This window comes from Scyliorhinus torazame, chromosome 3 (assembly GCF_047496885.1).
Source record: "Scyliorhinus torazame isolate Kashiwa2021f chromosome 3, sScyTor2.1, whole genome shotgun sequence".
Classification (NCBI taxonomy): Eukaryota; Metazoa; Chordata; class Chondrichthyes; order Carcharhiniformes; family Scyliorhinidae; genus Scyliorhinus; species Scyliorhinus torazame.
In genome coordinates, this window is record NC_092709.1 from 254660429 (window position 1) to 254678715 (window position 18287).

An 18287-nucleotide genomic window follows, 5' to 3' on the forward strand; every position below is an offset into this window, starting at 1 on the left:
TGGAGTCCCTGTTTGTGCACTCAGATCCTGCGCGGACCAACTGGCGGGTCTGTTTGCAGACATCTTCAACCTCTCCCTACTTTGTTCCAAGGTTTCCACCTGCTTCAAGAAGACTACTATCAAGCCAATGCCAAAGAAGAACCAAGCAATGTGCTTCAATGACTACCATCTGGTGGTCCTGGCATCTACCATTACAAAGTGCTTCGAGAAGTTGGTCATGAGTCACATTAACTCCATACTTCCAGACTGCCTTGATCCACTGTAATTCGCATACTGCCGTAATCGGTCCACAGCAGATTCTGTCTTCCTGGCCATACACTCATCCCTGGAGCATCAGACTCCTATTCATTGACTACAGCTCCACCTTCAACACCATAATCCCAGCCAAGCTCATCTAAAAGCTTCAAAGCCTAGGATTTGGCTACTCCCTCTGCAACTCGATCCTCGATTTCCTGACCCAGAGACTACAATCAGTAAGGATAAACAACAACACCTCTTCCATGATAGTCTTCAATACCGGGGCCCCACAAGGCTGCGTACTTAGCCTCCTACTATACTCCTTGTACACACACAACTGTGTGGCAAAATGTGGCTCCAACGCCATCTACAAGTTTGCTGATGTTAGACCTCAGTGGGTCGGATCTCAAACAATGACGAGTCAGTGTACAGGAGGGAGATAGAGAACCTAGTAGCATGGTGCAATGACAACAATCTCTCCTTTAATGTCAGCAAAACTAAGGAGCTGGTCATTGACTTCAGGAAGCGAAGTATTGTACACACCCCTGTCTGCATCAATGGTGCTGTGGTGGAGATGGTTGATAGCTTCAAATTCTGAGATGTAAACATCACCAATAATCTGTCCTGGTCCACCCACGTCGATGCTACAACCAAGAAAGTACAGCAGCGCCTATACTTTCTCAGGAAACTAAGGAAATTCGGCCTATCCACATTGACTCTTACCAATTTTTACAGATGCACCATAGAAAGTATCCTATCTGGCTGCATCACAGCTTGGTACAGCAATTGCACGGCCTAAGACTGTAAGAAACTATCGAGAGTTGCGAACACAGCCCAGTCCATCATGCAAACCTGCCCCCATCCATTGATTCTGTCTACACTTCCCGCTGCCTTGGGAAAGTGGGCAGCATAATCAAAGAACCATCCCATCGGGATATTCTCTCTTCCAACCCCTTCCATCGGGCTGAAGATACAAAAGTCTGAGACACACAGCAACAGGTTCAAAAGCAGCTTCATCCCCGTTGTTCCCAGACTCCTGAATGACCCTCTTATGGACTGATCTGATCTCTCTATGTATCTTCTCTACTGTTGTAACACTATACTCCGTATGCTTCACCCAATGTTGATGTCTATTTACTTACATTGTGTATTTATTGTTTGTCCTATGTTTTTCATGTAAGAACTATCTGCCTGGACTGTACACAGAGCAATACTTTTCTCTGTACCTCGGTACATGTGGCAATATATCTAAATCTGAAAAGGTGTCCAGTTTTGCATATATGACTTTCTCTGCCATCATCCAAGTCATTAATGAATAGTGTAAATAATTGAGGTCCCAACACAGATCCCTGTGGTGCACAACTAGTCACCTCCTGCCAATTAGAGTACTTACCTATGTGGTAGTATGCATTAGGGGTCATGTGGGACTGTGAAGCCGTGATGCGATTGGCTGACAGATCCCGGGTCCTGGTTGGCTGTTGATCCCTAGCTCTGCCCTGAAGGCGGAGTATAAGAACCCGGGCTTCTCCCCGCAGCTCCAGTCTGTTGCTGAACTGCGGGGAACAAGTCACGCTTAATAAAGCCTCATCGACTTCATCTCTATTCGTCTCTCTCGTAAGTCATTGTGCGCTACAATTTATTAAGCGTGACTTGTTCCCCGCAGTTCAGCAACAGACTGGAGCTGCGGGGAGAAGCCCGGGTTCTTAGCTTTCATGTTCGATAATGCACAGCGGGGCAAAATTAAAAATGACAAGATCTTAAGGTGGAGGATCGAGCTCTCCACCTTCAACTACGAGATCGTGTACCGTCCCGGAAAGCTGAACGAGCCGTCCGATGCCCTATCCCGCGGCACATGTGCCAACGCACAAATAGACCGTCTCCAAACCCTCCACGAGGACCTCTGCCACCCGGGGGTCACTCGGTTCTACCATTTTATAAAGTCCCGCAACCTCCCCTACTCTGTGGAGGAGGTCCGTACAGTCACCAGGAACTGCCACATCTGCGCAGAGTGCAAACCGCACTTTTTCAGGCCAGATAGAGCACACCTGATCAAGGCTTCCCGCCCCTTTGAACGCCTCAGTCTGGATTTCAAAGGGCCCCTCCCCTCCACCGATCGCAACACACACTTCCTGAACGTGGTGGACGAGTACTCCCGTTTCCCTTTCGCCATCCCCTGCCCCGACATGACAGCGGCCACAGTTATTAAAGCCCTTAGCACCATATTCACACTGTTCGGTTGCCCCGCATATGTCCATAGCGACAGGGGGTCCTCCTTCATGAGTGACGAGCTGCGCCAGTTCCTGCTCAGCAAGGGCATAGCCTCGAGCAGGACGACCAGCTACAACCCCCGGGGGAACGGGCAAGTAGAGAGGGAGAACGGCACGGTCTGGAAGACCGTCCTACTGGCCCTACGGTCCAGAGATCTCCCAGTTTCACGGTGGCAGGAGGTCCTCCCGGACGCTCTCCACTCCATCCAGTCGCTGCTGTGTACCACCACTAACCAAACGCCTCATGAGCGCCTCCTTGTCTTCCCCAGGAAGTCCTCCTCCGGAACGTCGCTGCCAACCTGGATGGCGGCCCCAGGACCCATCTTGCTCCGGAAACATGTGCGGGCGCACAAATCGGACCCGTTGGTCGAGAGGGTTCATCTCCTCCACGCGAACCCGCAGTACGCCTACGTGGCGTACCCCGACGGCCGACAGGACACGGTCTCGCTGCGAGACCTGGCGCCCACCGGCAACACGCCCACCCCCCCCGACACCGACCACCCCCTCCCTGCCACCGGCGCACCCCACAACCGCCCCCTTCCCGGGAGGATCGGTCCTCCTCCCATGTCCGACCAGGAGTGAAACAGAAGCAGACACCGAAAAGCTCCCGGAGACGACAACGCTGGAACAAGCACCTGCACCACCACCGGGGCTGAGGCGATCGACAAGGAAGGCCAGGCCGCCCGCTCGTCTCGTGGCATCGGTGTAACACAAGAATGTTGTTGGACTGTAACGAGAATGTTCTTTTTCCTCTTACGAATATTGTAAATAGTCACAAACCCTGTACATAGCCCAATATAGGGCAAAGTGTAGGGCATTGAAAGGACATGTCAAAAAATTTTTTTCCTCCCAGGACCAGCCTTGTAAACCCCTACCACCATGCGAAGCACCACCCCGCCGGGTTCATTTTTAACAAGGGGTGAATGTGGTAGTATGCATTCGGGGTCATGTGGGACTGTGAAGCCGTGATGCTATTGGCTGACAGATCCCGGGTCCTGGTTGGCTGTTGATCCCTAGCTCCGCCCTGAAGGTGGAGTAGAAGAACCCGGGCTTCTCCCCACAGCTCCAGTCTGTTGCTGAACTGCGAGGAACAAGTCACGCTTAATAAAGCCTCATCGACTTCATCTCTATTCGTCTCTCTCGTAAGTCATTGTGCGCTACAACCTACTATCCACACTCTCTGTCGCCTGCCACTCAACCAATTTCCAAACCATGCCAATAATTTGCCATCAACTCTGTGGGCTTCCACCTTAGTTAGCAGTCTCAATTGTGGGACTTGATCAAATGCCTTCTGGAAGTCCATATAAATGACATCAAAAAGACATTTCCCTGTCCACTACCTTAGTCACCTCTTCAAAAAATTCAATAAGATTAGTCAGGTATCACCTCCCCTTCCCGAATCCATGCTGACTTTCCCTGATTGACCAACATTTTTCAAGGTGTTCAGTTAACACACCATCTCCGACTCCAGCAATTCCCCCACCAGTGTGGAGACAGGGGGCGGGATTCTCTCACCCCGGGGCCGGGCCGGAGAATCGCTGGGACGGGTGCAAATCGGAATACCACGCTCTGGCCCCTCAACAGCAGCGTGAATGTATTCTATAGCGCACGTCCACGTGGCCATGGAAATTGTACAGTAAACATCGTTGGCAAATCATTAACGGGCCCGCCCCCGGTATTCTCCGGGCCTCCAGCAATGTTCCGCCTCCGCAGGGAAGAATTACTGATAGCAGGATTCACTTGTGATATATAAAATCAAGAAGCACGCATCGTGGCTGCTGAGGGAGATGGAGGAGGTAGGGCATGTTCCAAAGGTGCATCTGTGGGTTGCCAGTGCTGCCATTGGCTAGGCGGGCATCTGCCAGGGCCGGGGGAGTAGCGAGGGGTCCCCAAGTGATGGGCCGTGGGGGTGGGGAGATCCCCTGATACAGAGTGTGCAGGCACAGGCCGCGATTGCTGCGGCCTGCAAGGCAGCCATCTTGCTGCACACCCCACTGACGGCTGACTGTGGCCCGTGGTTGCGCAAAGTGACACTGGCCATATGGGTGCCCCCACCTCCCAACTACACCCAGGTGTTACCCAGCTGGGGCATTACGTGGCCCAGCCAAGGAAGATGCCCCAGTAGATCCCACAGGAGGGCATCAGACGGGCCGCAGAGCATACAGCCGACATGTGAGAGCCAGCCACCGAAACCCCAGAGGCCCCTGCCCAGTGTGGGGCACCGACAAGGCCAGGGGTGCGATGCTGAGAGGAATGGGTGTGGGAGAGAAGGGTGGGAGGGGGACATGTGGAGACATGGACTGTAATGCAGGCCAGGGCCACCGTGTAGCCTGTTGGGACTGATCGGACACTTGGGTGTCCCAGAAGCCGTGGTGTCATTCTGATCTGCCCGCTGCCCATCAGATATGCCAGGGTGGGGGGGGGGGGGGGGGGTGGGGGGCAGTGGATTCAGAGGTGCTGAGTTTTTCCAGCTCCTCCTCTGTGGGTGTCACCGGCACAGGCCTCAACATTGAGTCCTCCCTCTGGATGCCCGATTGGCTACTCCTGGGAATGGGGTGCAGTTGGAGTGAGCTACGGGGGCTCCCCCGCCACCTGCCGCCAGTCCTGGAGGCCCGCTCTCGCCCCAACCAGGATTTCAATGCTCTCAGCTGTGGAGCACAGGGAATGGACATTGGCCAGTGCTAGCCCGTTAATAGGTCCTGAATTGCTCCGGGGCCGGCACCGCTTTGGTCAATTTAGAACACTCACGATTCAGTCCCAGCGTCAGCACTTATTGTCACAAACAGAGAATTCACTCCTGTGTTCTCCCACCAGAACTGAATTGCACTTGATGCCTGGCGCGCAAATCAGGAAGCGATTCCCAATCCTTTGCCATGCACACATTGGTATGACAAGGATTCCGAGGGAATCCTGTTATCGGGCCACCATTTTAAACGAGCGGCCCGATAATGAGTTCCGCAGCTGGCCAACCCACCCCCCACCGCAATCACAATTCAGCCCCTCCCCCAGGATTTTTTGGCTCCCCCTCTCCCCCAGTATAGGGGTAACCCAACCACCCCCTCCTGACAGAGATCCCCAAAATAAATGGACCACCCAGAGACCCTTCAATCAAGAGACCCTCCACTGAAACCGCCTAAGGGTCCCCCACAGAGACCCCCTAAATAAGGATACCCCTACAACGACCCCTAAATAAAGAGAACCCTCGCAGAGGCGCCCTAAATAAAGACAGCCCCCACAGATACCCCCTAAATTGGGAGACAACTCAATCCAGAAAAGCGACCTCTGTCAGGAAGCTTTCCAATCACATTCCTTCACTGTTGAGTGATTTTGAAATGGTCATCTAGAAACTGACAGCACTTAACTCTGTTTGAAGTGGTCCAGGAGCTTGATGTGTATAAATATTGCAATTAGACCACTTCAGAATAATTCAGTCATGAAGGAGGATGAATGGAACACTGCTGACAGCTGGGAGGGTGCGGAAGCTGCCAATCACAGCCTAGTAAAATCAATATCACAGAGAAAGGAATGAAAGGCTTGCAGATCCAAGATCTGAGGGGGTTTAAACCCAGCTGACTTGTTTTCTCTTTGCAGGAATTGACAGGTGCTGCTTCCTATGCCTGCACCTGCAGGTGCATTGCCCAGGCGAGTGTTAAAGTATTAATTTTTTTCACTGCCTCTATCTGGATTACTCTCCAGCTTCCAGACAGGGGTCTCTCTTCTGGGGGGGGGGGTTTGTAGGGGGCTTTCTTTATTTAGGGGATCTTTGTAGGATGGTCTCTTTATTTAGGGAGCCTCTGTGGAATGGTTTCTTTATTTAGGGGATCTCTGGGGGGATGGAGTGGTCAGGTTTTGCATTGTGGAGGGGAGGGTGGTTCACAGATGGACTTTGGGGGCAACTCTCTTGAAAAGTTACCCCCTCGACCCACTGTGAGGTCCATCACATCAGGGCCATGTTTATTGGCACCAGTAGTAATTCTTGCCCATGTGATTCCCGGCCCAGCGACCCAAAGAATCACTCAGTCCTGGAGAATATGGTGCCCTGCCCGCTAAGTGGATGCAAATGGGTCTTACTGACCCATTTGTACCTTCCACTGATGCGGAGCATGAACCTTGATCCCGACACCAGTGGGGGGCCAGAGCATTGGACGCCGATCCCATTTTCTTCACAATTTGGATTCTCTGGCTTATCAGTAGCTCCACTATCAGCGGCGTGAGGCGGAGAATTCAGCCCTATGATTCTGTAATGAACTTGGGCTCAAGTCAACTTTCTTTTATGGTTAAATATAATATCATAGTGAAATCAAGAAAGAAATGCAAAGAGACTAACAAAGGGAGTGATGTGACAAATTAACGATATTAATGCCATTTTAGGCAGATAGGCGATGGTGAATGTCTTTACTTACTGCCCAATTAGCAACTGCAAATTCAAACACAAATATCTTATTAGTTTACTGCTAGTTGACAACAGGGTGAGTCAATGCGATGCATTGTCACCCACTATTTATTTGTCAGTGCACAGATGTGTTATTGTTCATGTTAAGAAGTACTGCTGTTTTTCTACTGTTTGTTATCTAGTTGGTTATCTTTTTCATCCTGGTTGTGGGTTTATTTGATGTTTATTTATAAATGCCTTAATAAACATGTTTATAAAACAAAAAATTCTGCTGCTCATGTCTATTACTAAGTGTGCAGGACTTTAATTAATTGGTAGACCCGGCCCATCCAAAACACTGCTTGGTATGGACTTTCTGTTGCTGACTTTCACTTTCTGAATGGCTCTCCACAGATTCTTTCAGCTTCATCAGCCATCTGTTGGTCAGCTTCTTGGTGATTCGGCTTGTCCTAGTATAATCATCTCTGTAATATGTAAACTTCGCGTTTTAACTTGGTTTTATACCAAGAAATATTCTTGTTACCCTATGGTTGCCTTCTAACCTTATCCTGGAACACAAAGATCTTTGAAGTCCACCCTGTTGTAAGTTTGCAAATCGAGCCTCTCCTTCACTTCCCAGTCTCTTTCCAAATGAAGTCACAACTAACCTCAACCCGACCATCCCTTATCTGGTCTGTGATGCACATAAGTTGTCTTTTCACGTTTCCTTTTGCTTTGGTAATCATCGGTCATGCCTCTTGTAGGTCGACGGAACTTATGATAACCTCGCCATGTGTTATACAAGCTTCACCTTGTTGAACACTATCCACCCCTCCTTAAAGCCATCGCTGTCTCTGCTGCTACTGGCTTTGATATCTGAGACTCATTCTGTCAAGGGAGGACAGTCTGGAGTTTTCTTATGTTCTCACAGCTGGCAGTAGGCCTGGGACATGAACTTTGAGGAATGTTTGGTACACAGCTACTCATTGAAGGGCAGACCTGTTACGCTATTTGCTCAGTATATTACTGAAGTTGATATTTCAGAAAAAAGAGGTAACTCACCACAGATTTTACCAAAAAACACGTTTGTTGTTAGTTTTTCGAAGAAGGCTTATTGGCATTTACTAATGAAGCAGATAGAAATGTATTTATTTTTACCTGTTATCACGTCAAGCACATCATTTAGTTTGATGCCTTTGGTTCTGTTTTGGAACCTGATCTCAACATCTATATTCAGTTTCACGGAAGAAAACAATGCGAAGGCAAGCCAAGGACACTTTTCACAATGGCAAGCAAAATATAACTTTCTCACTCCCCCGGATTCTTCTTGGATTGCAGCCTTTTCACTGATACTCTTGTTTGTTTATTACTGTTGCCATGATTCCATTTGTTCTCCTGTATATACAGAATACTACTCTTTATTTTTCTCCATTTTGACAGTTGACCTTTGTGCAGATCCTTTGTTGCATCGTTAGCCAGGATGACAGGTGTTGAACAACTGTCACTTCGGTTTAAATAGGGTTACAGGAGCTTAGATTTTTCAGCCAAGTGTCAGTGGGACCCGATGAAAGCAACAGACGATTACACACAAATTCAAAAATTCTTCGGAGAAATCAATTTACAAAATGAGAAATTCAGGATAAGCATTTCCCAAATTTTGTGTGCTAATTATTTTAAATAAAATAAATTATTTAGTTGCGCCTATCTTAAAATTTGCAGGTCTTATATAAAAATTAGTAGTTATTATTTTAAAGTTTAAACATGATAAAGTGAAAAAATGTCCCAAATTTGAACAAAATTAATTTGGCAAATGTGCTCTTACTGTATGAGGCATTTGACAATATGTTAAAGCAAAATCAGTTGCATGCTTACACAAAATATCTGTCAAAGAACCGATTTTCAAACCTTTGGAAAACAAACATATGTTATTACATGACTAAGAGAAATATTTGGGGAGATGTTCACAGTTTTGGTCAACAGAAAGGGCTGATAAGTGGCAAGTAACATTTGTGCCACATGAGTGACCAACTCCAACAAGGGAGAATCTAATCATTGCCCCCTTGGCATTCAGTGGCATTACCATCCCTGAAACCCCAACATCCAGGATGTTATCATTGACCAGAAACTGAACTGGACTAGCGACATACATACTGTGACTACAAGAGCAGGTCAGAGGCTGGGGATTCTTAAGCAATTAACATATATCCTGACTCCCCAAAATCTGTCCACCACCTACAAGGTACAAGGCAGGAGTGTGATGAAACACTCTCTATTTGCCTGGATTAGTACAACTTCAGGAACACTCAAGAAACTCAACACCATCCAGGACAAAGCAGCCCGCTTGGCATCTACCACCTAAAACATTTACTCCCGTCACGACTGTGCAGCATATGCAAGATATGCTGCAGAAACTTGTGAAGCCTCCTTTGAGAGCACCTTCCAAACACACAGCCTCTACCACCTGGAACGGTACGGACAGCTGGCCTTACCAGTGATGCCCACATCCTCATAAAATAATGAAAACATTTACATATCTGAGCAATTTTCCACATTGACAGGTAGATGCCCGTGTTGTAGCTGTTCTGGAACAGGTGGGGTGCAACTCAACCTGGAACACGTTGTCATGATATTCAAGTGAACATCATAACACATACATACATACATAATGATGGACAGATCAACGGACCAATTATGCACACACAACACAACAGCCAATCACAGACAAGAGCATACACAGTACAAAACAAGGAACACGACACTTCCTGAGCAGTCCAGCAGGAGACGGCTCAGGGCACAGACCTCAAGGCCAGCCACTCAGACAGTCACCATGTGCTGAGAACCAGAGTTTACTATGTCAATAGTTAAATAAAATAAAACTGCGTTGTACCATTCGCAGCCGTGTTGGTTCGTCTGTGTCTCAGAGTACCCAACACTTCACACGTGTCTTCAGTATTACTGCTGGGGTGGTATTAGGGTACATGACCTTTGCTACATTCAGTGCCTTCAGCTGCTTCTTAATATCACGTGGTGTGAATCAAATTGGCTGAAGAGTGGCATCTATGATGCTGGAAATCTCAGGGTGGGTCCGAGATGGATCATCCACTTCTTTGAAGGTGGCTACAAACATTTGGATAAACCTCCCATGGTGTATAAGGTTGGATTCCAAGTTTAATCCACTGACTGTGATGAGTTCGCTAATTTCAACTGAGCAAGTAATAGCAGTTTTATACTTGATATCAGTGCCTGCGAGCTAGAGTAGGATAAGGTCAAGCAGACTACTTGCACCTTTTAACTTAGTGACCCTGAAACAAATTACACGTGGAGTTGACAGGTGAATAAGATTCATATGTTATCCTTCCTCAGATGAGATAAGAAATTGGAAAATAAGTTTAATTGATTTCTCAGTACGCCCAACGATATAGGGCTGTCCGTCACACTCTTCCAATATTGAAACACCTGAGTTCATGGCAATTACTGCTGGTCTTCCCCAATTAATTTAAAATGACCGCAAGTACAGTAAACCATAGCACTCAGCACAGAACGGTGTGCTCAGAAGCAGAACGTTATTGGAATGGAATAAACAAGTGATGAAGATATTATCAGCACCGAAAATATAGACTGTTGCATTTTATATATTTCAGCTCTGCTGCTAGATAAAACTTCCTACCGCAGGAAACAATATTGACCTTCAACAAAGTGTCTCAGAGATGTGTAGTGTTTACTTGGCAATTTATGGAGCAGCAGTGCTACAAAAAAATATGCTTGTCTCTCTCTGCACTGGGGACAGTGTAAATGGATAATGGGTAAGTGATATTTCTTTAAAGAAGCTTTTATACGCTTGATTAGATTTTAGTTTTAGTTGTAAGTATTGCAAATATCACTCTAAGACTAATTATAATAGTAAGTATTCTATTCACGTGCAAGAATGTAACCAGGGGCTTGTTGCAACCAGGGGTTTGTTACAACCAGGGGTTTGTTACAACCAGCGACTTGTTGTAACCAGGGGTTTGTTACAACCAGGGGTTTGTTACAACCAGCGACTTGTTGTAACCAGGGGCTTGCTCCAACCAGGGACTTGTTATAACCAGGGACTTGTTATAACCAGGGGCTTGATGTATCCAGGGGCTTGTTGCAACCAGGAGCTTGTTATCACCAGGGACTTGTTGTAACCAGAGGCTTGTTACAACCAGAGACTTGTTGCAAGCAGGGGCTTGTTATAACCAGGGACTTGTAACCAGGGGCTGTTTGCAACTAGCTGCAAATAACTATTATCAACTTCATGGCCCATCTTCCATTACCACGGCATTTCTCATAATACAAATGATCAAAATCCCTTCTACACTGCTTATAAAAATTAAATATTTCTATAGTGTTCAATGACTTTTACCTTCATCCTAAACAGGATATATCATTGGCAAGTGAGTTTTGAAATGAACCCTTAAATATCAAAGATGCCTCAAGACATGTATTTTCAATGCAAGTGAAAAATGATTCTTCACATTTGTCACAAAGCAGCAGTGGAGAAATGTTCAGAAAAGCATAACACCTTTAAAACATTCAGAATGCTCTAGATCTGTGAACATTGCTAGCCGAATGCAGAAAAAATGTTGCAGTCCTGAATGGGTTAGTCTGACACGTGGCTGCATTGTAACCCTGTCAGAAATGTGTCACCCGTGTCTTGTCAGGTTACAGCACACAGAATAAATATTGCAATTCTCTGTCACAGATGATGTATCTTTGTTTACATCAACAGTCTACTTAATGGAGATTTTCTCTGCTGCCTCAGTCACTTGTGTAAATTCTTTCATTTCATGTCTAATATCCGTCAGATGTTAACATGAGACTCGGCTCCCAAAAGAGGGAACTTTGCAAACTTTGTCAATCCTATTTTGAATTAAAGGCAAACTGTTCATAATTTCAAGCGTTGGGTTACAAAGTTTATATCTTAGTTACCTTTCAAAATTCCAATCTTACAGACATCTGGAAATAATTGAATGCACTCTCAGAGGAAAGTACAGTATAGAGTGATGGATAAGTAAAAGGTGCAGTACCATGAAATGAAGTGATTTCGATTGAATTGTCCAAACCAAAAGAGAACTCACCTGTTAGAAATTGCACTTTTCACACAGTTCATTCTGTTATTTTTTCCTTTTGAGGTCACAAACCACACATTTTTTATGTGTATGGCATTAACTTTCACTTTTCCTCCCCTGGTTTCTGTCAATCACACAGTCAGAAACACAGTACAGATTGATAATGGATTTTGCAACAGATTCCATTCATATGCCCCAGTGATCCAGATGCTGAGCTTCTAAACTAACTAGCGAGCATATCGGAGTTTTCAGTACATTTGCGAGCAGTTACCCACCTGTTTCCAGCAGGAAGCTGTTTAAATGTGATAATCGAAGTCCAATATTGATAGCAGGACACCATTTGCAATTTTCAAATGTAAATGGGGTGGAGCACAAGGCAGACACGCTTTACACAATTGTTCTAGGCATGAGCCGCTAAAGCAGCAGTCTTCAAAGAACCACGAGTAGCTGCTCAAACGTTCACAGAAAGGTTTTGTGGAAATGCTTGTGTCTTCAGGAGGATAGTATTCCTCCCTCCCCTACCCAACCTCACTTCCAGCGCAGGCCCAACAGGCAGCTGACCATCAGCATTCAAATTAGGCCCAAACGCAAAACTGGTTAGCCCTCCTAATGCCTGCTTATAAATATATATATATATATGTATGTGAATGTATAAATGTTAAATAAATGCTGAAAATACAGATCAGTCACCATAGATCAAGCTTGAGTGCATTCCTAGTTTAAGAATTGACACAAAAGAGATCATTAGTAAATCGAATATGGAGTATCATGGGGTATCAGGAAGTGAATGGGCAAAATTTTAACTTAATTCCACAGGATAGAGCTGGGAATTGGAGTTGTTTGTGAAGTAATGGGAAAATACACAACTAAAGAAAAATTAAATATAGCTTTTGAATAAAGCCTTGAAACAGCCTTCACATATAAAATGAAGAGTTCATTCTAAAACACTTTGGAACATTACCATATTTTTTTACCACATAGGAGAAAGATTTGCTCTCATCAATATTTACGGCAACATCACACACCCAAGTATAAACAGCGCGACCATGATTTAATTATGAGAGGTTTGCTGCAGCAGATAGAGATAAACTGTTCCCATTGACCAGAGGCTCAGTAATTACCAGAGAATACAATTTTAAAATAATTGGAAAAAAAACAAAGGAAGGATGAGCAGGTATTTTTAACTCAGCAAATTTTTATGGTCTGGAATGGACTGCTTGAATGGTTATAATAATCTTTATTGTCACAGGTAGGTTTACATTAACACTGCAATGAAGTTACTGTGGAAAGCCCCTAGTCGCCACATTCCGTCGCCTGTTTGGGTACACAGAGGGAAAATTCAGAATGTCCAATTCACCTAACAGCACGTCTTTCGGGCCTTGTGGGAGGAAACCCACGCAGACACAGGGCGAACGTGCAAATGGAATAAGATTCAAAAGTAACTTTCAAATGGGAATTGGATCTCTTCTTAAAAGAAACAGCTTGCAGTGCAATGGGGAAGGAACAATCGAGTGTGACATATTGGTAGTTCTTTCAAAGAGCAGAACAGGCACAGTGAACCAAATGGCTTCCTTCCATGAACGTAAGAACACAAGAAATAGGAGCAGGAGTGGGCCATTAAGTCTGTTCCACTGTTCAATACCATCATAGCTAAACTCAGCCTCAACTCCATTTGTCCACTCATTTCCCAATCTCTGTCTGTCCCAGCTTTAAATGTATTCAACAATGGCACATCCACAATCCCCTGGAGTAGAGAATTCCAAAGACACTCAACAATTCACAGAAGCACAGAATCACAGAATACAACAGTGCAGAAGAAGCCTTTCGGCCCATCGAGTCTATACCAATGCATGAAAGGCCCTGACCTGCCCACCTAATCCCATTTGTCAGCACTTGGCCCATAGCCTTGAATGTTATGGCGTGCCAAGTACTCATCCATGTACTTTTTAAAGGATGTGAGGCATCACGCCTCTACCACCCTCCGAGACAGTGCATTACAGACCATCACCACTCTCTGGGTAGAAACGGATTTCCTCAAATCCCCCCTGTGGTGGTATGTATTAGGGGTATTAAGGTACCCTGGGATGCCGAGAGGCTATTGGTGGATAGACACTGGATCCCGATTGGATCAGCCGCCTGCTGGCTCCACCCAGTAGGCGGAGTATAAGAACCCGGGTTCTCCCAGCAGCCGCATTCTGTAACTGTGCTGCTGGGGAACAAGTCTGCGTAATAACGCCATCGTTCGACTCCTTCTCATCTCGTCTCGTGAGTGATTGATTGTGCTACAATTTATTACGCAAACTTTTAAGGACACGGAGCTCCGAATCATGCCGGAGTATCTGCGAATCAGCCCCCACGCGGCAAACGCAGCGGCCACTTTTAAACATTGGTTAGCGTGCTTCCAGGGATACCTCCGAACGGCCCCCGGCATACCTACAGAAGAACAGAAAATCCAGGTCCTGCATGCCTGAGTGAGCCCTGATATCTACACGCTCATAGAGGATGCGGAAGATTTCCCGACGGTGATCGCAATGCTGATAGGAATCTACGTTCGGCCCGTCAACCAGGTCTATGCATGCCACCAGCTCGCAACGAGATGGCAGATCCCCGGGGAATCGTTGGATGAATTCTACAATGCGCTGTTGATACTGGGGAGAAACTGCAACTGCCCATCGGTTGCGGCTAATGAACACAGAGAGCTGCTGGTCCAAGTTGCGTTCGTGGCAGGTATGCTTTCATCCAAATTCGCCAGCGATTGCTGGAAAGAGACACACTAGGCCTCAAAGAGGCACGGGCCCTCGCGGCCTCGTTTGATGTGGCATCACAGAACGCCCGCGCCTACGCCCCCGACCGCGCGGCAGCCCCTTGGGCACGGTGGACCCCCGCCGCGACCGAAACCCCGGGACACCCCCCCTCCCCACCGCAGGCTTGCGCTGCCAGAGCGGCAGATCACCCGGGGGGCCCCGCTGCTACTTTTGCGGGCAGGGGAAACACCCCCGAATGCGCTGCCCAGCCCGCTCGGCCCTCTGTAAAGGGTGCGGGAAAAAGGGGCATTTTGTAGCTGTGTGCCAGGCCCGGGGGGTAGCTGCAATCTCCGGGGGAGAACCCCAAACTCAAGCCCTCCAGCGATCCATGTGCGGCCAATGGGCGCCGCCATCTTGGGTCCCGGACTCCATGTGGGAGGGATGGGCGCCACCATTTTGTGCTCCCCCGGCAACGTGCAATCCATGGGCGGCACCATCTTGTCCACCCCCGACCGTGTGCGACCCGTGGATGCCGCCATCTTGGCTGACGTCTAAAGACCCCAGGATGGACGGCATCACAGGGCCTGAAGAAAACGCCCCGGTGCAGCAACTACGACTGGCTTTTGTGAACCTGGACCAGTCGTGGCCCCGAACGCTCCAAATAGTGTCAACAACGATATTTGTAAACGGGTACGAGACGCTGTGCCTGATCGACTCTGGGAGCACGGAGAGTTTTATATATCCTGATACGGTAAGGTGCTGTTCCCTTCCGATCCACCCGAATAATCAAAAAAAAATTCTGGCGGCGGGGTCCCATTCGGTAGAGATAAAAGGGTTCTGCATTGCGAACCTCACGGTGCAGGGGAGGGAGTTCAAAAACTATCGGCTTTACATCCTCTCCTACCTCTGCGCTGCCATACTCCTGGGATTGGATTTACAGTGTAATCTCCAGAGCTTAACGTTTAAATTCGGCGGCCCTATACCCCCATTCACTGTCTGCAGCCTCGCGACCCTCAAGTTCGATCCGCCTTCCCTGTTCGCGAACCTCACCCCGGATTGCAAACCAGTCGCCACTAGGAGCAGACGGTACAGCGCCCAGGACCGATCTTTTATCCGGTCAGAAGTCCAGCGGCTGCTGAGGGGAGGCATAATTCAGGCCAGCAATAGTCCCTGGAGAGCCCAGGTGGTAGTTGTAAAGACCAGGGAGAAGCAGAGGATGGTCGTAGACTATAGTCAATAGGTACACGCAGCTGGATGCGTACCCTCTCCCCCGCATATCCAACATGGTCAATTGGATTGCACAGTACAAGGTCTTTTCTACGGTGGACCTTAAGTCCGCCTACCACCAGCTCCCTATCCGCCCGAGCGACCGAAAATACACTGCTTTCGAAGCAGATGGGCGGGTCTATCATTTTTTAAGGGTTCCATTCAGCATCACTAACGGGGTCTCGGTCTTCCAACAGGAGATGGACCGAATGGTTGATCGGTATGGTTTGCGGGCCACTTTCCCGTATCTCGACAACGTCACCATCTGCGGCCATGACCTGCAGGACCACAACGCCACCCTCCTCAAATTCCTCCAGACAGCAAACGCCCTGAATCTCACATACAGCAAGGAAAAATGCGTGTTTAGCACCGAGCGTCTAGCCATCCTTGGCTACGTAGTGCGAAATGGAGTGAAAGGCCCCGACCCCGAACGCATGCGCCCCCTTATGGAGTTCCCCCTCTCCCACTGCTCCAACGCCCTGAAACGCTGCCTGGGCTTCTTCTCTTATTACGCCCAGTGGGTCCCCAACTACGCGGACAAGGCCCGTCCGCTAATCCAGTCCACGGTTTTCCCCCTGGCAACAGAGGCCCGCCAGGCCTTCAGCCGCATCAAAGCGGATATCGCAAAGGCCACGATGCACTCTAGCGACGAGTCCCTCCCCTTCCAAGTCAAGAACGACGCGTGTGACGTAGCACTGACGGCCACCCTCAACTAAGCGGGCAGACCCGTGGCCTTTTTTTCACGCACCCTCCACGCTTCAGAAATCCGCCACTCCTCAGTGGAAAAGGAGGCCCAGGCCATAGTGGAAGCTGTGCGGCATTGGAGGCATTACCTGGCCGTAGGAGATTCACTCTCCTCACTGACCAACGGTCGGTAGCCTTTATGTTCGATAATGCACAGCGGGGCAAGATCAAGAACGACAAGATCTTGCGGTGGAGGATCGAACTCTCCACCTATAACAACGAGATCTTGTATCGTCCCGGAAAGCTGAACGAGCCTTCCGATGCCCTATCACGCGGCATGTGTGCCAACGCACAAGTGGACCGTCTCCGAACCCTCCACGAGGACCTCTGCCACCCGGGGGTCACTCGGTTCTATCACTTCGTAAAGACCCACAACCTACCCTACTCCATCGAGGCGGTCAGGACCGCCACCAGGAACTGCCAGATCTGCGCAGAGTGCAAGCCGCATTTCTACCGGCCAGAAAAAGCGCACCTGATAAAGGCTTCCCGTCCTTTTGAGCGCTTCAGCCTGGACTTTAAAGGCCCCCTCCCCTCCACCGATCGCAACACGTACTTCCTCAAAGTGATTGACGAATACTCCCGGTTCCCATTCGCCATCCCCTGTCCCAACATGACTGCGGCCACGGTCATTAGGGCCCTAGGCTCCATCTTTACATTGTTCTGTTTCCCCGCCTACATACATAGCAATAGGGGGTCCTCCTTCATGAGCGACGAACTGCGTCAATTCCTGCTCAGCAAGGGCATCGCCTCGAGCAGGACGACCAGTTACAACCCCCGAGGGAACGGTCAGGTAGAGAGGGAGAACGGAACGGTCTGGAAGACCGTCCTACTGGCCCTGCGGTCCAGAAGTCTCCCAGTTTCCCGCTGACAGGAAGTCCTCCCGGACGCCCCCCACTCCATCCGGTCGCTGCTGTGTACAACAACGAATCAAACGCCTCATGAACGCCTCCTTGTCTTCCCTAGGAAGTCCTCCTCCGGAACGTCACTTCCGACCTGGCTGGCAGCCCCGGGACCGACCCTGCTCTGAAAGCATGTGTGGGCGCATAAATCGGACCTGTTGGTCGAGAGGGTTCATCTCCTCCACGCGAACCCTCAATACGCCTACGTACCCCGATGGCCGACAGGACACGGTCTCCCTGCAGGGCCTAGCACCCGCCGGAGCTCCACACAACCCCCAACACCAGTGACCCCCTCTGGAGCCATGCACACCCCCCCGACACCGATCACCCCCTCCCTCCCGCCGGCGCACCCCACAGCCGCCCCCTTCCAGGGTGGATCGGTCCTACCCCCGACCCCGAATAGGGATATTGGAGCGGGACGAGGCATCGCGACGCTCCCTGAGACGACGAGGCCGGAACCTGCGCCTGCATCACCACCGGGGCTAAGACGATCGGTGAGGACGACCAGGGCATCCATTCGACTCATCGAATCTGTATAATGAAGCACAAAATGCCTCTGTAAATAATCTTTTGGGTTTGGTTGCCCAGTAAAAGCGGCATTGTCAGTAGTTAATATCGGAGCATAGCCGCCGTGTTAGCGGCATCCAAGGTACAGACTCTGGAAA

At 48.7% G+C, this 18287-nt stretch overlaps 1 long non-coding RNA gene across 1 annotated transcript in view; it reads right to left on the reverse strand.

Annotated features, from left to right (window-relative positions):
- Positions 1-8169, reverse strand: part of LOC140409594 (uncharacterized) — a 28242-nt gene extending 20073 nt beyond the window's left edge. Inside the window, exon 1 of the long non-coding RNA XR_011940416.1 lies at positions 8035-8169. This is a non-coding gene — a long non-coding RNA (uncharacterized lncRNA). The remainder of the gene's footprint in view (positions 1-8034) is intronic.
- Positions 8170-18287: the final 10118 nt, after the last annotated feature.